Raw genomic sequence first — 22,099 nt, 5'->3', positions numbered from 1 at the left:
ATGGTGCCAAACTGCCAAGTTCCCTGGGAACACGTATTAATTAGGATAATTGATAAATTCTTCCAATCTCAGCTAATAGGGTCGTCTGGCTTTCAGACCTCCACCTATCTGATTCCTACTTCAATTTAACCTATCATAGTGGTTTCTTTTCTACCTAATTGCACGAATGAGATTAGAAAGAAGTAACGAATCACACGAATTTATTATGAAAGATGAACACAAATAATACTGATATGTACTCGAACTATCGCGCAAGACAAACATACACATATTATTCATATCGAAGAATAACATTAAATACTTACCTAAACCTGAATAACGTTCGATGTTGTGTTTTGTTTTCAGAAATCTCTCTATCGTGCCATTCTCTCGGTACTTGGAGTATTCGTAATCGGACCGAAAAATTGTTTCGAAGATTGAACTGAATTAAGATCGTGGATTGTCCCGTTCAGGTAAGAAGAATTTTTATATTGGATGAAAAATTTTATGAACTTGACTTTAATGAGCGAACTTCGAAGCGAGTATAAAAACTAAGTAAATTGAAATGACTTCAAAAACTGGCACGTTGGTTTCCCTTTCCTCGAAACATTTTGCACTAAAAAAGTATAATTTTTCACGAAGAAAAATTTCTCAACAAAAATCTATTTTTGTGGGCATTAACCTTAATATTTGGAAGAAACTTGTGGAATCTTGAGACTAGATAAACGTTGAGTGTTATTCGAATTTTGTTTGTTAGTGGAAAATTTCAAAAAAATGAAAAAATTGGGAAAGTTTTATTCATTGTTATGTTGGAGAAATGAAAAAAATTATTATCTCAATTTAAAAGCCTGAAATCAAATATTTGGTTCGAAATGTTGGAAATTGTTCAATAGATTCTAAAAATTAAAGCATTCTGACTCAAATTTGGAATTTCAGTACTCTCGCAGTTGAGAATTTCGACTTTCGCTGCCCTTATGTAAATGTTTTAAAATAACTTGAATGCATGTGAACCGAAGATATCCCGAATACAAAGTTAATTCTCTGTGAAGTATTTTCGACTACATAAATGAGTCTTCAAAAGACCAATCAATGATCGTGTGAATAAAGCTATTTAAAATCCAACACGACCTATCAGAATTGAGAGCTAGGTATCGATTTGGGCGGGCATTCTCTAGTTATCAACAACTGTATGGAGAAATATGTATTATAATTACGAAGCTATAATTATTTTAGTAAAATATCAATTATTGTTATATTCAAAGATACTGAAAATGTGTCTCAATGAAACAACTTACGAAAATGAAATACCTAAAGCCTTTAGGCAGATCTGGAACGTAAATGTCAATCAAAAAGTGTATAGTTTTGCGTTTTAATTTTTGAATTTTGAAGTGTGTTCTATAACATTGCCCGACAGTGGCTAACAGTGTTCAAATCGTGCGGTCGTCGTTCTAGAACGAAAAACACGCAAATTTCCTATGGTAAGACCGGGCGAGACACTGTCAAAACCACGACTTTGTGTCAAGTGCCTTGTCTGACAATGTTATAGAACACGCTCAGTTTATTCAAAGGTGACCAAATTGATATAAATAAACGTGCCAAAACGTTGACACAGACCTTGAGGAAGTCAATTCGAACTCATTAAAACGCCTACTTTTTCAAAATTTCAAAAAGTAATTGTAAAAACAAATCACTTTAGTCCATTATTAATTTGTTTATTTATTAGATATGATATTTAAAAAATTGAAAAACTTTTTTCCAAAGTGGAGTAAGTAATTTATTTTTCTGCGTTGAGAAAGGTGACCGCGGAAATTTTTTTTTCGTTTTTCTCAACGTGGAAAAAATGATTTTGCCCACTTTGGCAAAGAGCTCTTCAGCTGAAAAAATTTTCTTTGATCTGAATAATAAAAAACTGGTTCACAAAAGCTTTGAAAAAATTGAAAAATAGGAATAAAAGCATGAGCGAAGCGAAGGAAAAAGTTTTCGAAAATTGATAATTTTTCAAAATAAAGCATTTTTTTGATATGAGAAGTTATTTTCTTCACTTTTTAACTTTGGTCAGAGAAAAGAAATGGAAAATGATCTATCCCGAACGAAGCAAGGGCAAAAGCTGAGAAAAATTGATAATTTGATAGGTACGTAAAACATCATTTTTGAATTCTTGATGATGCAAAAAAACAGGTTTTCATGGCTTTTGTATGTTTAGTTTTCAGAAAAGTATAATATTAAATATGGATAATTGGATAGGGCTTGAGCGAGACGAGGACAAAAACTCTGGAAAATTCACAATTCTTAATTTTTTTCAGGACATAATTGTTCTATGTCTTTTCAAAAAAAAAAAAACAATTTCGTATATTCGGCGAGAAATAGAACATTTTTTGAAATTTTTGCAAAAGTTGCAATTTTTTGACAACATGATCTATGGTTTTTAGTAATTCTTTGATTTTCTCATCTTACACGACTTCTTCTCAACTTTACCCAAATTTCTCAACTTTTTCCAATTCGCCCAACTTTTCCCAAAAATTCCTGCTTATGCAAGGTTCCTTGCTAAGATACGTTGTCTTTCGAGAGAAAATGAATAAATGGGTGAATGAGTGAAATTTTCCACCTATTTTCATGTACGAGTAATTTCAATTTTCGCGTTATGTCTTACGTCATTCCAAGAGCCAAATACATTGAAATGAGGAAATTCGATTTTTCCATACAACCTAATCAAACACTAATGAATCTGCTTACTTGCCTGCTAATGTAAAAATTTCGTGTCGATATATGACATAGGTCCACTGATTTGCTCGTTTCAATTTGCAGATCGGATCTTGAAAATGGCTGAAATATCGACCAATGTGTACGATATTTTGTTCCCTAGCCCACCACCTTTGAAAGATATTGTTGCCATCTCAATAGCTCTGCAATTATGGCGTCAAGAAATGAACACGCATCGTATTAAAAACACTCTGGATAATTTGGATTTTCGAAGAAACATTTTATCGAGTAACTCAATACCTCGTATACCAGCTACGACTATGTCTGCGATTGAAAAATACATCATACGTGTCGGGCGTTCAATTGAACTGTGGCTAGTTGATCATTGTCTATCACGGTTAATTCCGTTTACCAGTGCACAAGTATTCTATGGTTTAATTTACAGTAGAGAAATTTTGAAAGATATCAATAATTTCGTGGCAGATTTTGATGGCTCGATTCATTATGTTAGGACAGCCAAGCGACTTGTACAATGCAATCAAATCGATCCAATGATAAGATTTCGCATTGCTTGCAACTATTGTTTGGAAGAAGATATTTCACGAATTTGGCCTTCAGTATCGTCTCACGATGAACTGAAATTGACAAAAGCATTGTTTTCCAGGTCTCCTGGCCAATATTACTGGATTTGTCGGTTGAAAAATCAGCTATACAAGTTACCTCGATTATTTACGTTCGGCCAGACTATCGTAGAAGAAATTTTCTGCATGACGTATGCTCGTAATTATCCCATTACTGTATTTACTTCGTGGTCTTTTGTGGATTACTTCTGGAATCTCTTAGACAGTGATGCTCGAATTCGTGTTATTACAAACCGTGAAGTATGTTTTCATAAAACTTATAGATATTCGCTCACGAAATTTAATCAGGTAGAGCTCGATAAATTCGTCAATGTAAAAGGATACAAGATCGTCTTAGATTTATTATTCAGTGATGTCGTCGGTTATTCACATCCTGTTCTGACGTGCGACCAAAATTATTTCAAAGGCAATTACACAGATAGAGACCCTTATATCATGGCATTTTGGACTTACATTAAAGATATAATGAACGAAAATAATTTTTTCCTACTCGTTCAAAACATCATTCAACAATTACACAAAACACCGAGTCCTATTCGTGCCCCTATCAGCTGCAAATTGTGGCGTACTGCACCAGATCATCTGAAACAACATGTCATCAGAGAACTTTTCCTCAACGATTCATTGTTCCAGAAAGCCGCAAATACTAAAAGGTCGGATATAGATGGGTTATTTCTAATGACTGCTCTAACAGATGCATCAGTCGAAGACAAAAGCTCATTTTGGAATAAACATTGGCGTAGTTTGATCGACGTAATGTGTACCAAGCAGTTGGATCAATTAATGAGATTATGCTTCAGCGATGATGAAAATGGAATCGTTGAGTTCAAACTGAACTCAATGTCTGTATTGGAAAATATACGAGAGACATGTTCGAGATTACTCAACGACCTATCTATGGAAGAATTGAACAATTTTTTGAATTTTTGTTGCCCCGATCAACAAACACGTAGAAATATACGACTCGGTTTACTCGTCGAAGAATTTAAATTAAATGTCGTAAACATTACAAAGATATCTCCTCAACTGAGTGATTTCATCAACGATGCTTACGATGAGGCGAATCTCGCAGCAGGTTTCAAAACTCAGTTGTTGTTCTCTCCCACAACTGCAAAAAAATTCGCGGAATTGATCGATTCTTACAGCCATCGTGCCGATTTTAAGCACGAGGTACGATTTATTGACATATTAGCACCATCGGAGCAGATTGAGCGCGATTTGAAAAAGTTCTATGTACTTCTTTTGCTCAAGCAGAAGTTAATCGCTGGCAATTTTTTACCTCAAATTGAAGCGAATGAATTTTCTAATTTTATACGCGAGTGTTTATCGAGTGAAGCTGAAATTGCAGAGTTCAAGGAGTCTTTGTCCATTGATGAAATTGTCCAAAAAGTAATACCAAGCGCATTACGTAAAAAAGAGGGTCCTAAGTACAATTCCTTTCTGGTTCAGTTTCTTGAATGGTATTCCGTCACCCCGCAGGCATTCGAAGAGTTCAAGGCAAAGTACGCTAATGATAATGTGTTTATGGTGTTGATCACCAAAATTGAGTAATAATTATGTTGTACTTGTAGTTACTTACTCGATTGAAGAATCCTATGAACAGTTCTCTCAACTATTAAAAATGAGAAATGTTGCAGCTATATATGGCAGAAAGTAAATTCAGTACGTTCTGTTTCTTTTTTGAATTCATTAATTAATTATTTCTTTGAAAATTGAATCGTGTCAATAATTTAGCTTTGTGAACTGAAATTTTAATATTTCAAAGTTACCTACGTATACTTAGCACAATTTTTCGTCATAGGGGCCTAAAAAAATTGCCCCCCTATTTTCAATTTGTATTAAATTATAAATTCATTTGTAGTTAAACTTTTCGTAAAAATAAATCTATGATGAAATAAACTTGCGAATAATATGACAGCTGTTATTTCTTGCTTAAGTATGATAGGTACTACATTTTCAAGGACCTCTTCGCGACGTGCTAAGTTGATATTTAGCTAACCATATTGTGATGTTCACCTTTCCTCCCAAATTGAAACATATGAAAAATGTCAAACTAAAATTCCTTCTCCTACATTATCTAAATTAATATTTGTAGAAAAATTTTCAAAAAAATTGTTAATTTTTTAGCAAAATTCATCATTTTTCTAGTGGTGTGTTCAGGTTTTTAAAAATTTAATACTTATTGTAACTGTTATTGAAAAAATAAACCCTGCATAAGGTGTGTGTGCCTTTACAGGTTTAATTATGTATTCCCAATAAGGCCACTGTACACAAACAATAAAAATGTTTCTAAAAAAAAAAAAAGAAGTAGTGAATTTAATCAAAAAGGTACCTAGTAAAAAAATGAAAAAATTGCAACGTGCCACAAAAACCTTCAAATCATTGAAAAAAAATCATTTTTGATGAAATTGAAAAATTTGTACTTTGTGTAGAAATTTTCTTTCAACTTCAATTTTTTTGAAAATTTTCCTGTGAAAAATTTGATTTTCTTATTTTTTTTTTGTGTATGGGAGAAGAGGAGGGGTCGAGTGGAGAGCTTTCTGAATTCTGACAACTTGGTTAAGAAAAGATAGTGAAAAAAATTGTGAAAAAGTGGTGATTTTTTCAAAAAAAATTCTGTTATGTAACTAGATACCATGATTTGTGTATTTTGCGAAAAAAAATCAGCCTTGTCAATGTACAACATTGCGTTATGGGCATTCATTTGATACGTACCTATATCCTAACGACGATAATTATTTGTTTAATGATTGAAAATAATTCAAAGTGAATTTATTTCAGAAGATTCAAGGTTCTTACTTTTTTTTCGTGATGGTGTTTTTTGTATGCATAGAAAGTAAGGATTTTTTCAAATCTCCCCGAGATTCATAAAATTTCCAGTGGAATGAGCCTTTCTTATTGGAGCATTTTTTTCGTATATTCTTCCTGCAGGAGCATAAAAAACCATATTTAAGCATTTTTAAGGGAATTTTTCACGTTGTAAGAGACTTTTTCACTCTTTTTCTAATTTTTGTGCTTTAATGTTTTTGGACGATTTTTCTTTTTTTTTTTCTAGAATATTTTTTGAAGAAAGTCAGGGTAATAAAAACAAAGGTAAAGTTATAAAAAAATTAATGTGTCAAGGATTTAATCCTCGCCCCTCATCCCTCTACCATAAACATGTCCAAAGATGAATAAGTTCACGTTTTTCGTTCCCTTTGAAAATTCGTATTAGGGGGATAATTCACTATACGCCAATGTACATACATAGAAGAGAGAGTTCGAAGTTAGAACCTTGAATTTTTCAAAAATTTTAATGGCTACTAAGCAGCACGAGAACTTGCTTCAGAGTTAGGTGGATTTATCAACTCTTTGGAGGTTCTCTAGGTTTACATTTTGAGATAACAAATTTCTTTCAAGAGTGTGATAGAATACCCTACCCAATTGGCAAAATCACAAAAAAGTTAAGCTTTCAAAGAATAGGTAATCATTATTTTTGGAAAATGAAGGTTTTGAAAATTCTCAAATCCTTCATTTCTAACAGTATGATATTTGAGCGTATGTACCTTATAAAAATGCTCCACTTGTGTTTTACACATTGTAGTACATTACCCATTAACACTGAAATGAGCCTAAACGATAAAACATATGTGATGATTTCGTATCACGTATTCTACAGCAGGTCCACTGATTATTTGAATATTTCAATTGCAGATCCGATATCGAAATGGCTGACGAAGTACCAATCAACGTGTACGACATTTTATCTCCCAGTCCACCAGCTTTGAAAGAAATCGTTTACACCTCGATCGCTACACAATTATGGCGTCAAGAAATTAACACGCATCGCATAATGAACACATTGAACCAGCTAAATCTAGAACAGAATATTTTGTCGAAAAGCTCAGTACCTGCAGGTCTAGCAGACACGGATCTGTCTGCAATTGAAAAATACGTCAGAAGGATTGGACCCTCGATTGCACGGTGGCTACAGTTTCATTTTTATCCACAGCTGTTATTCAAATATGAAATTTTTAACGATTTTATTGATTTGGCGGTAAATTTCGATGGCACGATTGATTTCGTTAGGACAGCTAAACGACTTGTGCTGTGTGAGAAAATCGAACCAATTTTGAGATTCAAGATTGCCTGCAGATTTTGCTTTGAGGATGATATTTTACGAATTTGGCCTTCGGTATCGTCTCATGTCAACTTGGAAAGCGTTAGTTATAGTAACGACACTTTGTTGTACTACTGGATATGCCGGTTGAGAAATCAACTATACAGGTTACCTAGCTCAGATGTTGATCGTAGGTCAATCGAAGAACAACTTATCGATAAATCTTATTGCCCTGCGTCAGCAGTGGAATTCTTTTGGAACCGATTAGACGCTGATAGACGAATATATTTAATGACGCTTCGATACGATTATTATTATAAACATTATAGATACATGCTTCGAAAGTTTAATGAAGCAGAGCTTAATAGATTCGCCAATCATCAAGGGTACAACATGCTTTCCGCATTATTGTTCGTTGGTCGTGGTAATATTGAAGGGGATTACTACCTGACAAGAGATAATTCTTATGTATACCGCACTCGTACTGTCTATGATAGCGCGTCGAAAGCGCTGTTACTTTGGACATGCATTAAAGAAAAAATGAACGAAAGAATCTTTTTTGACCTGGTTCGAAAAATTATTATAAAACTGCATCAGCCACGATATCCTATTGATACATGTACTTGCTGCAAATTGTGGAATACCGCACCAGATAATCTGAAATTGCACGCAATCCGACAACTTTCGCTGGAAAATTCATTGTTCCAGAGATATCGACGTTTGGGAACGTCAGATATAGATGGCTCGTTTATATGGACTGTTCTGTCAGATGCATCTGCTGAAGATAAAAGGGCATTCTGGGATAAACATTGGCGTAGCTTGATCGACATAATGTGCACGAAGGACTTCGATCAACTGATGCGTCAATGCTTTAGCAATGATGAAAATCAAATCATCGATTTCAAACAGAACACATTGTCTGGACTGGCGCATGTACGAATAAAAAGCTCTAGATTACTCAACAATCTATTTGTAGAAGAACTAGATCAGTTTTTGAAGTTTTGCTACCCTGATGAACAAAGACGTAAAAATCTACAGCTCAACTTGCTACGTGATGAATTCAAGGTGGGTGTTGGAAACATTATGAAAATATCGCCGCTACTAAATGATTTCATTAATGATACCTACGACGACGTGAATCTCGCTGAACATTTCAAAACACAGTTGCTTTTTTCTCCCTCAACTATAGCTACATTCGCAGAATTAATCGAGTCTCCCAGTTATGGTTATGATGGCAAGTTTCTTCAAGACGTACGTTTCATTGACTTTTTGGCACCATCTGAACCGGTCGCACGTCATTTGAAAAAACTATATTTTATTCCTTTGCTCAAACAAAAGTTACTTGTTGGCAATTTCAAAGATGATGTGGCGGGAAATGAGTTTTCAAATTTCATACGAGGGTGTTTTACTACGGAGGATGAAACTGCGGAGTCTAAAGAGAAATTATCCGTTGATGAAATAGTTCAACACGTAATTCGAAGTGCGATATTTGGAAATAAAGGTCCGAAATATAATTCCCTTCTGGTTCAATTTCTTGAATGGTATTTCATCACTCCACAAGCACTAGAAGAGTTTAAGGCAAAGTACGCTGATGACGATGTATTTGTGCAGTTGACTACGAGGTCAAAATAACACTTTTATGCATAGGTACAATAGGTACATCTACACACATGCTTTAAACCCTTGATGTAAAGTTACTGAAAATTTTAAATACTTAAACGAAGCTATTTTTTGTAAATATATCGTTATGCACGAGTCGTCCTGTATTTTCTGATGTAGGTCTAGGTACCTACCACATTAAAATTTTGAAAATAAATGACAATTAATCATTTTAAAGGAAGCTTCGAAGGGTATGCTTCTTAATTTGCAGCCCAATTTTTTCTTCTTAGGTTGTTAGGTAGTTTCTTGCTTTTGTGAAAAAAAACTCCAACTATTATCTCACAATGGATCCTCTTGAGATGTCCTCCTCTGCTTCAAACAAAACCGCGATTTTTAGAAAGAGTGTGGTTTGAACCCTTAAAGACCCAGGCTAATCTTGAGATGTTGTGTAAAAATGCTTTCAATTTTCTTGAATTAGATCATCACAAGCATCACTTTAACCCACAGTACACCCCCCCCCCCAGCCCCTTAAAACCGTCTCGTAAAAGAGGTACCGATTTATTCAATTCTCCTCCAAACCCGAGGAAGCAAAAACCCCAATGAGGTCAATCATGGAACTGAATGATAAAGTATCATTAGATGTACTGAATGAGTGAAAGCTGAAAGCATAATCCCAAAGAACACCCCCCCCCCCTTTTTGGGGGGAAAATTTTGAAAAAAGTTGGGATAAAATACAGGGACCCATGCTCCATTTTTGGATGAACATATTGATGAAATCATGAAAGGTGTGTGCAGGGCGGACCACAGCGATTTTTTAAAAATTTGATACCCTTGTCTCGATAAAACCCCGAAAAAACAGAGCATGAATACGCAAAGTACATCTGCATAATATGGAAATATTATCAAGTAGGCTTGAAATGACAAAAAAAGTTGAAAGGAACACAAATGCTCTTAATAAGACAGACGCTCAGAAAATCTACAATCCACCCAGCAAATCCGTTTATCAATCCATGGATATTCTTTCTCGATATTTGTCACCAAATAGTTACATCTTACATCTTGCAAAGGTAGCTGTGGCTTATGATCAATCTATTGATTTGAACGAGTTAATCTATACTCGTGGTCCAATTTTCTGGTGATACCTCGAGTGCGTTTTTGTGACCAATTGACCAACAATTGAAGAGTTCAGGAAAAGAACCAGATAAGTCGAAAATTTTCAAAAACGAGTTCAGGGTCGAATTAAATTCACACCAAAGAGTGAAAAAATGTAGTCTATATAAATTTAAAAAAAAAAATCAATTTTACGTAGCTACTTATCTAGTAAAAATTATGACCTTTTAAAAAATAGAGGAGAAAAGAGAAATGGGCGAGACCAAATCTGAGGCAAAAGAAAGAAAATTTCAGTATTAATAACTTTAACCAAGTACCTACTTACTTAATTATGTCATCTCAATGATCGATTTCCCATTTTTGTTAGTTTTCAAATTTTGACTTTCTGTTTTTCAATCACATTTTGATAGATTACCTACGCTGTTGTAAAACACATTTGTTGAGGCTTCAACTGCTGAGGTGAAAACTTTATGAGGGAAAGGAAAGAAATGGAGGTTTGTTTTAATGGTGGTTGGGGGGGGGATTATAAAGTTTTCATTCTCACTGAACTGATCACACTGAGACATTTGAATCTCGCTATCACGGTGTGATTTTGTTTTTGATTTCACTACTGCTACCTCATCCAAGCAATCATTTAGAGAGTACCTAACCTCCTTCAACCTATGTTGACTGCTTTTTGAACTCCACGCATGAATTACGTAGTACATATGCATGCATATTTTTAACAAAAATTCTATAGTACCTATCATCAGATTATTCATGTGATCAAATTAACGTAATCCCACAAACTTGATTGCATATGACCCGAAAATCGAGTTTCAATTGAATTTATGTTGTACCTATTAGTATTAAAAACATGAAAGCATTATTTTATGACGCAGCTCCACTGATTATTTATTTGAATATCAATTGCAGATCCTATCGAAATGGCTCAAGTACCGACCATCGTCTACGATTTTTTATCTCCTAGCCCACCAGCATTGAAAGAAATCGTGTACGTGTCGATGGCTTTACAATTATTTCGCCGAGCAATTAACTCGCCACATATTAATAATACTTCGGATCGGCTAAAGGTACGGCTGAATATATCATCGAATAACTCAATGTCTCGTATAGCAGCCACGGATCTATCTGTAATTAATAAATACGCCAGAAGAGTTGCACTATCCATTAACCAATGGCTGAAGCGTTCTCCTCATCGAGACTTATTCGAAGTAAAAAATCTGAACGACTTTCTTGATTTCGCAGTTATTTTAGATGGCACAATTGATCATGTCAAGACAGCTCGGCGAATTGTGAATTGCGAGAAAATTGAACCAATTCGGAGATTCAAGATTGCTTGTAGATTTTGTTTAGAAAATGAAATCTCACGAATTTGGCCTTTGGTATTATCTCACGACGACTTGAAAAGCGTTTCGTTCAAAAATGACTCTATTTTGTACTACTGGATTTGTCGGTCGAAAAATCTATTATACAGGTTACCTCACTCGGCTAGTGATAGTTCATCTATCGAAGAAAAACTTTTGAACACATATTCGTGCCCTTCGTCAGCCGTGATATACTTTTGGAATCGATTAGACGCAGACAGTAAGATACGCTTACTGGCACAGCCTCTTGAATGTTTTCATAAATATTACAGATATCTGCTTCCAACATTCAATGAATTAGAGCTCAATAAATTTGCCAATAAATTAGGACACGATATTCTTCTCGTATTTTTAGGTGGTGGTGAAGAGTATTATCTCCTGACTTGGGATGACTCTTATCTCGTAAAACACGGTGGCTTTGATGAAGCGTCCAGATTGCTTCACGCAATAACATTTTGGACACACATTAAAGTGGCAATGGATGAAAGCACGTTTTATAGTCTGGTTCGAAAAATCATTTTAAACCTGCTTGAGCCACGCGTATATTCGATCGATACGCCTACTTGTTGCAAATTGTGGAATACCGCACCAGATAATCTGAAAATATATGCAATCCTACAACTTCTGCAGGAAAATTCATTGTTCCAGAGATATCAAAGTTTGGGAACATCAAATATAGATGGTTCATTCATACTGACTGTTCTGTCAGATGCATCGGCTGAAGACAGAAGTGCATTATGGAACAGATATTGGCGTACTTTGATCGATATAATGTGCACGAAGGACTTCGATCAGCTGATGCGCCTATCCTTGAGCAATGATGAAAATATAATCATCGAATTCAAACTAAACTCTTTACCTGGATTAGCGCAAGTGCGAATAAAAAGCTCTAGATTACTCAACAATATACTTATAGAAGAATTGAATGAGTTTTTGAGTTTTTGCTACCCTGATGAACAAATTCGCAAAAATGTACGGCTCAACTTGCTACGTGATGAATTCAAGGTGGATGTTGGAAACATTACAAAGATATCGTCACTACTAAATGATTTCATCAATGATGCTTACGACGACGTTAATCTCGCTGAACATTTCAAAACACAGTTGCTGTTTTCTCCCTCAACCATGGCAACATTCACAGAATTAATCGAGTCTCCCAGTTATGGCTGTGGCGGAAATTCTGCTCATAAAGTTAGTTTTATTGACGCATTGGCACCATCTGAACCGGTCGCACGTCACTTGAAAAAACTGTATTTTTCTCCCTTGCTCAAACAAAAGTTACTTTTTGGCAATTTCAAAGTTGATGTGGCAGAGAACGAGTTTTCAAATTTTGTACGAGAGTGTTTTTCTGCGGAGGATGAAACTCTAGAGCCTAAAGAGAAATTGTCCATCGATGAAATAGTTCAACATGTAATTCGAAGTGCAATTTTTGGGAAACAAGGTCCGAAGTATAATTCCCTTCTGGTTCAATTTCTAGAGTGGTATTTCATCACTCCACAAGCACTTGAAAAATTTAAGGCGAAGTACGCTGATGATGACATATTTGTGCTGATGACTACGAGATCAGAATAATACTTTTACATGCGATACGTAACTACTTATATTGAACGCCTACTGTAAAATTACTGACATTTTTAAATAAACGAAGCTATGTTTTTGTAAAAATGTCGTCCTACATACTATAGGAGTCGTTTTGTTTTTTCTGACGAGAGATGTAGGTAAACACCTCAACATGTTATTCGTCAATCTGTTCGAGCGGTTGCCTAAATTTTGGTCGCAGGGGGGATGAGGAATAATACTCGTGCTGTATTTGGTTGGTCTGACATGAGCCTAGTCTGGCAATTGAAGGACTTTGGTAAAACGCATTTTTAACTGTGTTTTCTGGTTGAGCTTTTTAAGACAAAACGAAAAAGGTTCTTTCACATAAAGTCTAACTTAAAAATTGAAAGCTGATGTCCCAAAATTGCTATAAAATACCGTTTCTAGTTCTTTCAATTTCAAAGTCAGACAATCACGAAATATCATTTTCTGCTCGTTTTGAAAAGTTACACAAGAATTTACTTTCAAAATTGACAAAAATTCAATTTAGGAAAATTTATTTATTCTAATCGCAAAATAGTAGGTATGGTTGCCCATAGCGCCTTCAGTTTTAGAGATAGGCAAGTTGGTCTGAGAATATTTTTTGTTTGTCTCAAAAATGTTTCCAGAATCCATAGTCAAGAATTGGATTTTCGAAAATCCATTAACCTTTGGCCCTTCAATTTCCCGATTAGATTTATGTCAGAAAACCCAAACATCAGTAAAATTCTGGTGAAAAAATGCACTTGAAGTGTGTGCTTAGAAATCGAACCAAATGTTCATGAACTCTTTAATCATTTTCATTTTCATATTTTTCAATTTGTACTCCACTACTTCTGTTGATTGAAGGGCCAAATACCTTAAAAATAAAAGACTTGGATTTTTTTTTGAGAAGCGTGCCTTCATCTCTCAGGATCTTCGATTAAGTGTTTTTTTTTACAAAATCATAAGTATTCCATGGAGGAAGAATGATACGACAAAAAAAAGGTGGACCTTTTCACAGTCTGAATGATATTATTTGTAATAAATAGGTTTGTAATACGATATTTTAATGTATGGATATTAAAGTTACGTATAGAATTCTCTTTCGTTGTAAATTAAATTTTCTTCGATTTTTGATTTGTATGTGTATTACAAGATTATGATTTGTAGGTATGTATTTTGTCATCTTGGAAAATAATATAAAAATAGTAAATTATAATATGTATTTGCAATCTATTCATTCGTGCTATTCAAGTCAGTTTATGTGTCATTGCACGGAAAGGAAAGGAAATGATGGGCATTATTTTTCGCCTAAATAGGTATGATACAACATTTCACAAACCTCTTCCCGACAAGAATCTCAAATACGAGTATGGTAACATACTACATATATTTTGCAACTTAAACCACGATTTTTGCAAAAATGACACCTCTTTGAAGATTCATATCTCACCTGCAGATGAGTGCAGAGCCTCTGTTGGAGATGAAATTTTTTCAGAGGATCTTTCATCTGAAAATGAAAGTCTCTCTCTCTACCGAATTTTAGATTAAAATCTTCTAACATTTTTTTCCCTCCGTAATCCGCTGTAATGGTCAAGACTAGTTATACTCATTAAGTCATTACAAATACAAGTCATTCAAATTGTTAGGTACATATTTTATTTGTTGCTCAACATTTTAAAACAGGGATGGAAAGCTAGCCGAAAGCTAAAAGCTAAAAGCTGAAAGCCAAAGGAAGTTTGGGATTTTTGAAAGCTAAAAGCTAAAGCCAAAAGCTTCATTTTTTCGGCTTTCTTTCAGCTTTTTTTGCATGTTGATCTGATTTGGTTTCATTTTTAGTTTTTTGTAATTATAGCCATTTTCTCATTTTTGTTTTCGTTTTTTTCATCATTTTCTTTGATTCTAATTTCTATTCTTATTAAAGTACATGTTTCCTATTATGAATTATACTCATATTTGAGTCATATTTCATTTCAACTATCCATGGTGTACTTTTCTGTATTGTAGCAATGTGTGAAAATATTAAAAGCTGAAAGCTAAAAGCTAAATAAAAGCCGAAAGCCAATGATTTTTGGCAGCCAAAAGCTAGCCATTAGAAAGTTTCATTAATTTGAAGAGCCAAAAGCTAAAGCTAAAGTTTCATCTTTTAGCTTTCCATCCCTGTTTTAAAATTAGTTAGAGGAGACCAGTTATGGATGTACTTACTGCACTGTTCCTAAAGATAAATTCTAAATGAAAATTTGAGAATTTTGAAATAATATTCTGAATTTGTATCTATCTAGCAGTTCGCTGCTGATTCTGCTTCCCTCTTTTAGCCTCACTTTTTTTTTTGCCAAAACTGTCAAAATATGAGAAACGGTCTTGTTATTTTTTTCTTCCGGCTTTATTTTTTTCCTTCGAAATTTTGATTTTCCGTTTCATTTCTGCTAGTTTTCAAGTTTTGATTTTCTGTTTTTCAGTCACACTTTGATTGAACTTTACTCGTACGTGTTGTTAAACGCATTGTTGAAGCTTCAACTGCTGAAGTGAATACGCCATACGGCTACCAACTACTTACGTCACAACATCCGTAGAAGGTTTGAAAAATCAGTTTTTCGAGCTTTTCTCAGAAACTACTGAAGTTAGAAGCTTCAAATAAACTTTGTCAACTGGCTTAAGTATTTCAATGTCTAAAAAAAACGTTCCATAAATTTTTCTTGAAACTCAACTGGTTTTAAAAAAAACGACAAAAACGGAATTTTCCCATGCTAATTTCATGTTTGGTACTTACTTTTATCCCCCTAAATTTAGGATTTCATCTGTGACATGGGTATTTGTGACGTCACACTTGGTAGCCCTATAGTTTTTACCTATAGTCATCGACCTTGTAAATAATATTGTCGAGCGAACTGAATAAGCTGCAAGGTCGATGCCTTATGCCTATGAATATATTAGTACAAAAATGTTATCATCCCTCTGTTACACTAGTCATAATTTTTTTCACGAGCGTCTCGAGAGCAAATATGTGCAACCAATCAGAAGCGAGTTAGTTTTTATCTGTTGTCTCTCTTTCATCCGTTGTTTACGTTTTTGGACTTGTATGTTATTTTATGATGGTGTATTCCTATATTTATTGTCATTCATGTGTATAAATCATCACATTAGAAGTAACAAATGAATCAATGTAACATAACTTTACTGAACCGTAAACGTTAAATTTATTAAACGATATGAAAGCTGTACGTACTTAACTAGTATCAAAATTCAAAAGGTATAATAAGTATTCCGAATTCCCAATGAAGATGATCGTCACAACACAAACACTTATGTAGTTAACGATCATCTTTATCGAGAATTCGAAATGACACAAGGTGTATTAGCCATATCGTCACAAGCACATCGATCATCTTTATTGAGAATTCGAACAACACGTTTTGAATTTTGATACTACATAGTAGATACGTAGTTACAGCTTTAATAATTATTTAACATTTAGTAAAGTTATGTTATATCGATTCATTTATTATTTGTAATGTGATGATTTATACATATATGACGAAAAAACGACGTTGGAAAACATATTTTTTATTTTTTTTAAAAGAAAACATAGAAATAATTATATACAAATACACCATCATAAAATAAAATACAAGTCCAAAAAGTAAACAACGGACGAAAGAGAGACAACAGATAAAAACTAACTCGCTTCTGATTGGTTGCACATATTTGCTCTCGAGACGCTCGTTTTTTTTCAGTGTGAGTGCTTAGCATATTGATGGGAAGGAAAGAAAGCGTGTCTGTATTGTTTGGGGAGGGGAGAGTTTCAAAACGTTTCATTCCTACTGAACTCTCACTATCGCTGTGTGATTTTGTTTTTGATTATGACCACTGCTACCTCTACCAAGCGATCATTCACAGAGTAAATTTTCTTCAATTTATCCCGAAAACCGAGTTTAAATTGAAATTTGATATTTATTTTTATAAGTAGGTATTAAAACACGAAAGCATTTCGCAACGCAGCTCCACTGATTACTTATTTGAACATTTTAATTGCAGATCCGATATCGAAATGGCTGAAGTACCGACCAACGTGTACGACATTTTCTCTCCTAGCCCACCAGCTTTGATAGAAATCGTTTACGCCTCGATCGCTGTACAATTATGGCGTCAAGAAATTAACTCGCATCGTATTAAGAACGCTTTGAGTCAGCTAAATCTACGGCAGAATATTTTATCAAATAACTCAGTGTCTGGTATGGCAGACACGGATCTATCTGCTATTGAGAAATACGTCAGAAGAGTTGGCTTATCTATTGATCAGTGGCTGAACCATTCTCCCATTCAATACTTATTCAAAAGAAAAAATCTTGACGATTTTATCGATTTCGCGGTAAATTTAGACGGCACAATTGATCATGTCAAAACAGCCCAACGAATTGTGAATTGTGAAAAAATTGAACCAATTTTGAGATTCAAGATTGCTTGTAGATTTTGCTTCGAGGATGATATTTTACAAATTTGGCCTTCGGTATTATCTCACGTCGACTTGAAAAACGTTTCGTTCAACGACAACTCTATTTTGTACTACTGGATATGTCAGTCGAAAAATCAATTATACAGATTCCCTCGCTCAGCAAGTGATGGTTCATCTATCGGAGTAACACTTTTTAAAACAAGTTCGTGCCCTTCGTCAACCGTGAAATACTTTTGGAACCGATTAGACGCAGATAGTCGGATGGGTTTACTGGCACGTCCTCTTAAATGTTTATATAAATATTATAAATATTTGCTTCCAACGCTTAATGAAGTAGAGCTTAATAAATTCGCCGATAAATTAGGACTCGATATCCTTTTCGCATTTTTGTGTGGTGGTGATGAGTATTATACCCTGACAAGAGACGAATCTTATCAAAACCCCGGTGTTTTTGATGACGAGTCCAGATTGCTTCATGCGATGTTACTTTGGACGCACATTAAAATTAGAATGAATGAAAGCAGGTTTTTTAGTCTGGTTCGAAAAATCATTTTAAAACTGCATCAGTCCCGCTCACATCCGATCGATACATCTACTTGCTGCAAATTGTGGAATACCGCACCAGATAATCTGAAAATGCACGCAATCCGACAACTTCTGGTGGGAAATCCATTGTTCCAGAGATATCGAAATATGGGAACTTTTCAAATAAATGGGTCATTCATATTGACTGTTCTGTCGGATGCATCTGCTGAAGACAGAACTGCATTCTGGGACAAATATTGGCGTAATTTGATCGACATAATGTGGACGAAGGACTTCGATCAGTTGATGCGCCTATGCTTCAGCAGTGATGAAAATCAAATCATCGATTTCAAACAAAACACTTTGCCCGGATTGGCGCGAGTACGCAGAAAAAGTTCTAGATTACTCAACAATATACTTATAAAAGAATTAAATAAGTTTTTGAGTTTTTGCTACCCTGATGAACAAACGCGAAAAAATGTACGGCTAAACTTGCTACGTGATGAATTCAAGGTGAGTGTTGAAAACATTACAAAGATATCGCCACTACTAAATGATTTCATCAATGATGCCCACGACGACGTGAATCTCGCTGAACATTTCAAAACACAGTTGCTGTTTTCTCCCTCAACCATGGCAACATTCACAGAATTAATCGAGTCTCCCAGTTATGGCTGTGGCGGAAATTCTGCTCATAAAGTTAGTTTTATTGACGCATTGGCACCATCTGAACCGGTCGCACGTCACTTGAAAAAACTGTATTTTTCTCCCATGCTCAAACAAAAGTTACTTGATGCCAATTTCACAGTCGATGTTGCAGAAAATGAGTTTTCAAATTTTATACGAGAGTGTTTTGCTACGGAGGATGAAACTGCAGAGTCTAAAGAGAAGTTATCCGTTGATGAAATCGTTCAACATGTAATTCGAAATGCAATTTTTGGAACTTATTTTCCCAGATACGTGTATAATTCACTTCTTGTTCAATTTCTAGAGTGGTATTTCATCACTCCACAAGCACTTGAAGAGTTTAAGGCGAAGTACGTTAATGATGACGTGTTTGTGCAGTTGACTACGAATTCAGAATAACGCCTTTGCCTAATTTAAACCCTTAATGTAGAATTAGGTATTGAAATTTAAAATAACGTGTGCTATGTGCTATTTTTTTGTTAATGTATCGTGAGGTACCTATGACTCGTTTTGTACACATATTTTGTTAGGTACCTTATTGGTCAAAATATTGATAATACCTTACTAACTCACCATTTTTTTTTTTTTAGAAATAGCGTTAATGGCTATGATGTATATACCCCTTATTATTAATGATTAATGGGAAATAATATTAAAAATATAATTTCAAGTGTTTTTTTTTTAAATTGCAGCAGTTCATCTTATGCAATGAGTACATTTTCAGTTATTTTTTTCTTATTGTTTGAAAAAAACCCTATCAACTTTTCATCTCCTGAGAGAAGTTCAATTGATAAATTCCAAGAATTGTGATAAATTGAAAATTTACCCTTCAACGGAATTTTCTAAGTAAAATTCCTTGATAAAATTTGATCAAAATCGAAAACTCTGGCTTTATTTTACTCTATTCTATTGAAATTTTGCGTTTTGAAGCATTAAATTTTTCATTTTCGAGTCTTGAAGATGAATAATATTGAATATATTTCCAACTAATGAAATTATTCAGCGTATATGAACTTGGTTCTTCGTAGCTGTATTATCGAATATTGTGTAAGGTTACTTCAACGATGAGTAAAAAATTTTATGTAGGTAGCTAGGTACCTAATATTTGCAATTCCACAGAGGTCGGAAAGGTGCAATTTTCTAAAGAGAATACATTATCGTAAATGTCTTTTATGACTACCTGTATTAGAAACACAAATGACATTCAATGTTTGTTTTGTTTTCAGAAATCTCTATCGTGTCATTCTCTCAGTACTCGGAGTATTCGTAATTAAACCGGAAATTCTTTTCGAGGATTAACCCGAATTTATATCTTGGATTGTTCCGTACAGGTAAGCAGAATTTTTATGTTGGATGAAAAATTTTATGAAATCAACTTTAAGTATATATGGGTGAACTTTGAAGCGAGTATAAAAGCTAAACTGGATGACGTCAATGGCTCGTTGGTTTCCTTTTTTTCAAATTCGAGATAAAATAATTTTTCACGAAGGAAACGTATTTTTCAACAGAAATCTGTTCTTAGGTATGTGGACAATAACTGATACTTTTGGAAAGAAATTTGTGGAATCTTGAGACTAGAAATACGTTGGTTATAATTCGAATTTAGCAATTTGTTTTTTAAATTTCCTGGTACCTATTTAGAGTAGATATTTAGATAATTTTTCAATCAACATAAATCTAATGTAGGTAAATAAAAAATTGCTTAAAAAGGAAGGGAACGGACAATAAAATAGAAAACTCCATTTAACTTTGGAAAAATAAAAAAATTAGTATCTTAATCAGAAAAATAAAAAAATTAGTATCTTAATTAGAAAAATTTAATATTTGGTTCGAAATTTTGGAAATTGTTTTATCAATTATAAAAATGGTGGCTCTCTAACTCAAATTTGAAATTTTAATACACTCGCAGTTGGAAATTTGACTTTCGCTTCTAAATGCATGTTACTGCACATAGTAAAATTCATGTGAATGTATCAATGTCAGAGATTTTCTTGCATGTTTTTGAATATATCTCTCAAGTTGTACTACACAGACGTAACAAATTCATTATCATAATAAACTAAGTGAACCGGAAGTATGTATTCTGAATTCAAAGTTAATTATCTCTGTAAAATGTCCTTATGACTACATGAGTCCTTCGAGGACCAATCAATTGCCGTGTGAATCAAAAGCTACAAAAAAACAATACCTACTTACAGTACGATCTATCAGACCGGAGAGCGGCCGATTTAAGCGTTCTCTAGTGATCAGCGATGAATAATTACTCAGGCCAGGCCTAATTACATTACTTTTGATGCTCATGGTTCGAGAACTTCGGATTTTTATCTGATTTTACTTAATTTGAACTGAACGGACATTTTATCGAAAAATATTAAAATTGTGGAAACCTAGTATGGAAATAAGAAATTGAAAGCGATATCTTTTGTTTCCATTTACTAATTTTAGTAAAATACCTATAGGTACTTATTTCCCAAATTCGAAGGTATTTTCTTCGAATGCCCTTTTCTCTGAGAATGAGTCCCATTGAAACAACTTTTAGGTATGAATGATGATAAAATACTGCAATATTTTTTTCATTTTTTTTTTTTTTTTTTGAAATAAGTACTTATTACTTATTAGTTATTAGTTTATAAGGAAGTGATCAAGTGATTGATATAATTCGTTTACATGTCAAGTTGAATCAACAAGGATGAAAAAATGAAGTTTTCATCTTGAATATTTTTTCATTGACGAGACGAGCAGAGCTTCGCGGGGAAAGTTATTTGTTCATTATGTTCTAAACTTCCTGGAGTTTGTACTGAATTTTTTAAAAGAATTTTCAAGTTCAGTCGCATGAGGTATACAATTTATATTATCTTAAACTTGAGGTACTGATTTCATGTTACAAAAATACGGAATTCTTTTAGATAGATTTGAAATTGAGATCATGAGGGGTCTGGACAAGTAATGGTCAAGTCTCGTCCATGAATTTCGCCTTAAATGCTATGCTATCACGTTTTGTTTCAAAATTAGCGAATTAGCCTTACTTATCGGTGGAATAGGTACAGTTATCATGAAACAAATTCGAACTGTTTTATGCGAATTAACTCGTGGCAGTGTTGAAAAAAAACGTTTAAAAAAAAGACAAAACAAACGTTTTTTTTCTGGATTCTACTGTGTTTTAAACATGTTTAAAATGTGTTTAAACACATTTTTAACAAAAATTCATTTCTTTTAGATTCAGTTTTCCAAATATACGTTATCCAGTCATCAACTTTTAAGATGCAACCATAAAATAGCTAGAAGGCTCAAGAAATATTAAAAAAATTGAAATCAAAACACAAAATTTGCCTTTAAAAAAAAAATAGGAAGAAAACTGAAAATCTAAAAATTCAATTCC

At 33.9% G+C, this 22,099-nt stretch overlaps 1 long non-coding RNA gene across 1 annotated transcript; it reads left to right on the top strand.

Annotated features, from left to right (window-relative positions):
• The first annotated feature begins 16,035 nt into the window (after positions 1-16,035).
• LOC135840029 (uncharacterized) lies at positions 16,036-16,779 on the top strand. The gene is made up of 2 exons (XR_010557688.1): positions 16,036-16,201; positions 16,636-16,779. It is a non-coding gene; the product is annotated as an uncharacterized LOC135840029 (long non-coding RNA).
• The last annotated feature ends 5,320 nt before the right edge of the window (positions 16,780-22,099 follow it).

This window comes from Planococcus citri, chromosome 3 (assembly GCF_950023065.1).
Source record: "Planococcus citri chromosome 3, ihPlaCitr1.1, whole genome shotgun sequence".
Classification (NCBI taxonomy): Eukaryota; Metazoa; Arthropoda; class Insecta; order Hemiptera; family Pseudococcidae; genus Planococcus; species Planococcus citri.
Note: the sequence above shows the minus strand (reverse complement) of the source record. Positions and strands in the feature narration are given on the sequence as shown.